Source organism: Martes martes (genome assembly GCF_963455335.1).
Source record: "Martes martes genome assembly, chromosome: 3".
In the NCBI taxonomy this organism is placed as follows: Eukaryota; Metazoa; Chordata; class Mammalia; order Carnivora; family Mustelidae; genus Martes; species Martes martes.
The window spans coordinates 93389009-93395008 of NC_137890.1; positions in this window are offsets into that span (position 1 = coordinate 93389009).

Here is a 6000-nt window from a genome sequence, read left to right on the forward strand (position 1 = left end):
ACTCTGGGTCACTGCCTATCTGTGCCCTTGCAGCCAGAATGCAGACATGGGTTTGCAAACACACCAGCAGGGGTTCAAGAGGTGAGCATCTCCGAAATCCCTCTGAGGATGAGATGGGCAGGACTTGAAGCGAGGGCACATCTGACACTCCTTGTTTCCTGTTGGAAGGACTTGTTAAATGCTGCAGGGCGTGACCTGGGGGAGACTTCTTCTGTCGGCTCTCCACAAGCCTGACCATGGGGATAAATTTACATGTGGTCTTGCCTCAAGGCAGGAGGGAGAACCAGGTGACCTCTTTGGGTCCCTTCCTGCCCTGGGATTTTAGGCGGACATTAACATCTGGGGAGTGACAGGAGCTGAGAGATCCCAGTGGCCTAAAGCCAACAGTAACAGGGTGGCCCGGTCTAAGCAATCCACCCAGAGCTAACCAACTGGTAGAGTTGCAAAGAGCAACAAGTCTGACAGCTGCCAGGATTACCCACTTGACAGAGCAAGGATCTGTGGCTGGAGCTGCTCCGTTTCTGAAGAAGCAGCAGCACGGCGCAGGTGTGGGCCCACACCGGTGTCACAGGCACACACGTACGCAGAAGGCATTTGTGCAAATGCAATGGGAAGACTTGCCTGGGATGTCTCTCCTCTCCAACCTGAAAGGCCTGAGAAGAATCACAGCTCCCAAACCCGACAGCTCCTTATTTCCCCTGGCACATCCCCTCTGAAGCAAAGGGCTGGGGAGATCCTCTGGGTTTCCTCTTGGAAGACAAGAACCATGAAGAGAGGGTCAAGGTCACATCAAAGTTGCCCTGAATCCAGTGCCATGTTCCCCAGGTCTTTCTAAGGAACTTGTGTTCTAGCCACCTTTAAAATCAGATGGGTGCTTTTTTTTTTTTTTTAAAGCCTGGTGTATGATCGCATTTTATCACCAGCTAACCTTATCAATCAGTCCATCAACTCATCAATGCCCATGCACTTTAAAAGTCCACACTTAAGAACCCAGACCATGTGGAAAGGATAATACTTTCTTTTAAAGAGCTTAGCATTGGGAACACAAGATGAATACAAAAGAAACAACTGGAGGCTTGAGGAGATAGCACATAATAAGGGGCTGGAAGCAAGCTGGATACTCAGGGGAGGGCAGTCAGGGAGGGCTTCATGGAAGAGGTGGAACACATGCAAGACCTTGAGGAAGCCTTGGATTTTGGCATGTTGGAGACAAAAGACATTCTAGGCCAAGTGACCTACAAACAAGGGTATGGCAGAGCCAAGTGCCAAAAGCCTCCACTGGGACACAGGACTGCAAGGTGGGGGGCAGGCCCCCAAGCCCACAAAGGGGAGTGGGGCTGGATGCCGTGGTGAGCTGCAAGCTAGGGCAGGTCTCTGTCCAGAGGAGAACTTCCCGACAGTCTTTGTATAGGGGCTGCGGCTTGTAGCCAGACTGTGTGTGTTGTTCCCCAGCATGGAGTAAGGCTTCCCCCAGTGTGCTCACCACCCACCTACCTGTCACAGTGCTGAGAGTGACATCGATGGGGTCCTTCTGACACTGCCAGCATTTGCACAGTGTTTCTACAGCACCTCAGCCCTGAGGGCCCCCGATGGATTCCCTCAAAACCTACACCTCTCCCGTTATTTGGCGCCTGGAAATTTCTCAGCCCATTCATCACATACACACACAGACACACACACAGACACACACACACACACACATATTAAATGACAGACACAAGCCTCTATTAATTGACTTGACTTATAAACCATATATTTAAAAATCAAAGGCTGGAAATCAGCTTCTCAGAAAGTTCTCCGCATCCACAATTAATTGTTGTATTGTTGGTCCTTCCATACGTTCTTCCCACAGCACATGGGGGGTTTAGCCAAGAGAGACCCAGGTTGCTCTGGTTTCCTGTCGCTGGTTGATCTCGCTGTCTGCCTTCCATCATACCCTCCTCTGCTCAGAAACCATCTGTGGCTCCCTGCCTATAGCAGCCCGGAGCCCTGGCCCCTCCACCAACATCTTCACCCAGAGTTACTCATGCACCGCTCCCCCAACATCCGGGTCCTCCCTGTGGGCCCATATGGTGCTTACAGTATGTGGAGGCAAATGGAAAATAAACTCGTTAAGTACATTCACCTCATTGTATGGGGCGTCCAAGATACTGCGTTTTTTTGCAAATGGAAGGTTTGTGGCAATCCTGCCTCAGGGCCATTTTCCCAACAGCATCTGCTCATTTCACATCCCTGTGTCACATTTTGGTAATTCTCATAATATTTCAAAACTTTTAAATGATTATTGTATTTGTTGTGATCATCGATGATCAGTGATTACGAATTGCTGAAAGCCCAGAGGACGGTTAGAATTTTTGAGCAATAAAGTTTTCATTAAGGGATGGGCATTTTTTTTTAGACATGATACAATTACACACTTAACAGATTATAGTAGAGTGTAAATGTGACTTTTACATATGGGGGAACCCCCCAAAATTCATTTGACTCACTTGATTGTGGTGTTTGCTTTATTGTGGTATTCTGGTACCCAATTCAGAATACACCCAAGGTATGACTGTAATCAAAGAGGCAAAAAGATTGCATGTTGTGATCAATAAGGATCAGGAAGGAAACCAACAAGACAGAGAGAATAAGAACAAATGAGATCTGAGACTGTAAGGATGTGTGGGAGTTGTGAATGTGACATGTGAGGACAGAAGTGACCCAGAGAAAGGGAGTAGCATGTGCAAAAGTCTTGGGGTATGAAGAGTTTGGAGCAGTCAAGGAACTGGGAGACACCCAAGGGAACTGGAGTATGGTGATCCAGGTTCACACAGGCCTTTGGGAGATTGTGGTTGGATTTCTGTCCTGCCTCGAACCTTTCCTTCCCCATGACCGCTCGTGAGTAATTAATCACATGAAGCCTCACCCCTGCCTTCCCCTTTCACATTTGGTTGGCCACCAAAGCCAACTGATTTTACTTCAAAACCTCACCCCCACTGTCTTAGTTTAGGTCCTCAGCATTACTCACCTGAACAAGGCTACAAGCCCAGATACTTCTCTTTGTCACCAACCCAGCCTCTTGCTTGGAGGCCCCTAGATGCCCAGTCAACTTCCTAAAGCACATCTAATGGCACCTCTCCCACCACCGAAAATGCATGTTCAAGTTGGCCGTTGTCAAAGCTGGCTGATGGACACATGCACACTCTTCTACATGTTTAAAATTATAAAACAGGGGCGCCTGGGTGGCTCAGTCTGTTAAGCGTCTGCCTTCAGCTCAGTTCACATTCCAGGGTCCTGGGATCGAGTGCCTGTGTTGGGCTCCCAGCTCAGTGGGGAGCCTGTTTCTCTCCCTCTGCCCCTTAGGAGAGCATGCTGTGCTCTCTCTCTCTCTTGCTCACTCCCTCTCTCAAATAAATAAATAAAATCTTTTATAAAAAAAATTTTTAAGTAAAATAAAATTACAAAACCAAACAACAAAAGCTCTCTTCCTACCCAGGCAGTCTTGTCCTTGAAGAAAGGTGTTCTCCGGGCTTTGCACGCATATTGGCTTAAGTCTTCGACTCGACACTCTCATAAGAAAACCAGCCCTGTTAACAGATTCTGCAGTCCATTCAGTCTGTACGTTTTCAAATCTCCCCCAGGCCCCACTGCCTTTAAGATACAATCTAAGGCTCGTGCAGCCAAATTGACTGCCAGGCCAGCCTTGCCCCCCTTGGAGACCCATCAACACCACCCAGCACCCAGGCCCACCAAAAGTCCTGCTGTTCCCCAAACACATCACATCCTTTCCGACCTCATGCTTTTGTTGGTCCCTCTGCCTGGCATGTCCATCGCTCCTGATACATTTCTACTCATTTATCAAGCCCAGGTTCCATGACAAGTGCTCAGCAAAGGCTCTCCTTCCCTTCTCCACCTGCTCCCCGGCACTTGTCTGCACCACTGCCATCCCCTGAACTGTCTCGGGGCTCCCCGTGGGCAAGGGCTGGTGGCCGTCATAACAGTAGAGCAAACGCAGCTCACTGCTCTGTGCCAGAGCAGTGTTTCCCTTGGTGTGCCAGCGCACGCCAAGTGTTTCCCTAGTGCTGACCCTGTGAGTCCTCACACCTGCCTTACAAGGAAGCCACTAGAGTCCTCATTCTCAAGCAGGAGAAGCAGGCTCAGAGCAGGCAAGCATCCTGCCTGAGGTTACTTCACTTGGTGCCAAAGCCCAGTAGAGCCCAGAGAGCCACCTGCAGAGCCCTGCCCTTTTCCACCCCTCACAATGGTCCCGGAGTGGCTTTCCCCCCATCAGTGCCCTGCCCAGACCAGGTGCATGGACCCCTCACAGGTCCTCTTGGCTAAGCTTGCCTTAGCTAGCCTCCACTCCTTCCCTCCTGCTCCTACTCGCCTCTTGCCCTCTGCCCAAGAAACCAAGTTCGGCGGGGGCTGGGTAACCAGCTACACTCCTGAAGCCCAGAGGCTGCCATGACAGTGTGACAGTGTCAGCACACCCGGGCCTCAGGAGACCCTCCCACAGGGAGCCCGTAACATATGGGTCCCGTAGCCCCCCTCACATCCCTCGCATAGCCCTGAGGCTTGCAACCCAGGAATCCAAAGACGGAAAGAGTTGTCAGGAGTTCCCATGATGACACCAACCTGACCAACTCATTTCCAGGTAATTTAACATGAGTCCCTTACTTCACTTTGTCCTCACATAAAAATGAAAAGCAAGACCCAAAACCATGACAGAGGTCGGTGTTCAGACTTGTCCCTGATGTAACATTAACCACACCCACTACTCTAATATACCTGTTTGTAAAACGTTTTTCAAAGGAGCTCATGTAAAAGAAGTATTAAGGTATAATTTCTCCTCCGCGCTGCTGCCGAAGGCTCCAGAGGCTGTGGCTGAGGACGACGACCAGGTTGGGAGGCTTCTCCCCCACAAGTGCCAGCCTGTCCCCACAGTTGTGGCTCTTTGCCTTACCAGAAATGGTGATGTCAGGGGAGTGGCACAAACTAGCTACAGGGGACACCAAACTTACAGAATTTTTTTAAGTCAGTAATTAACAAGGTGCCGACGACCTTGAGTACTTGGTCACAGCAAGTGAATTTCTCTCTCCTGCTGCCTGTACGGAGCCTTTTCCCACTGAAACAAGTGGCTTTTAAAGCTTCTGTGCTTTCATTTTGTGAAGGTGTCCTCTCCTTGCCCGTGTCCCGGGCCATGAGAATGATCGGGCGGCTGTCACTTGCTACAGATCCCAAGTTTGGGTCCAGTCCACGAGGAAGCGTGTTTTCAGAACCCAGGGTCTCCAAGACGTTGAGTTTAGGTATGAAAGATATTTGATCTGTGTGAAGAAAGGTTGAAAGCCCAGCAAAGAGCAAACATTTCACCTGAGCGATGGCCCCTCCACTTTCTGTCATCCATGGGTGGGTTTTTTTTGTTTTGTTGGGGTTTTTTTGTTGTTGTTGTTGTTGTTTTAATTTTTCAAGAGTTTTTCACAGAAATCCAAAGCTGGGAGGAACAAGGGGTGTTCCTGGCAGACAGGGCTGTGTCCCCTCCACCCAGTAATGCAGGGATTAACATCAATTATATCGTCAAGCCTCACCCACCCTCGGAAAGATGGGGAGGAGGAGGGCAGCCCAGGCATTCAGCACAGGGGGCCTGCCTGAGTTGACACGGCCTGCCTATGGGTTCCTCCCGGGCCTCAGTTTGTTCATTGGCCTGCCGAGGGCCTGTACAGGTCTGTTGTGAGGACTGGATGGCAAAGCATGCCACACAGCCTGCCAGCAGGAGTGACAACAATCAGCTGGAGAATCTGGGCTTTGGTGGTCTGGTTGCCCCAGCAGCAGAGGGCCATGTCCTCATCCAGACCGGCCTTCACAGCTGGACAGTGGAAGGCCCTCAGACAGGGATAGAACTTTCTGCAAAAGCTGACTCCCTTCCTCGGGAGGCACCTGGATGATTTCTTATACTTGTCATTCTATCTTTTCAGTGGACCTGGCCTCAGAGCATAAGGCCTTCATTAAGCACTGGAAACA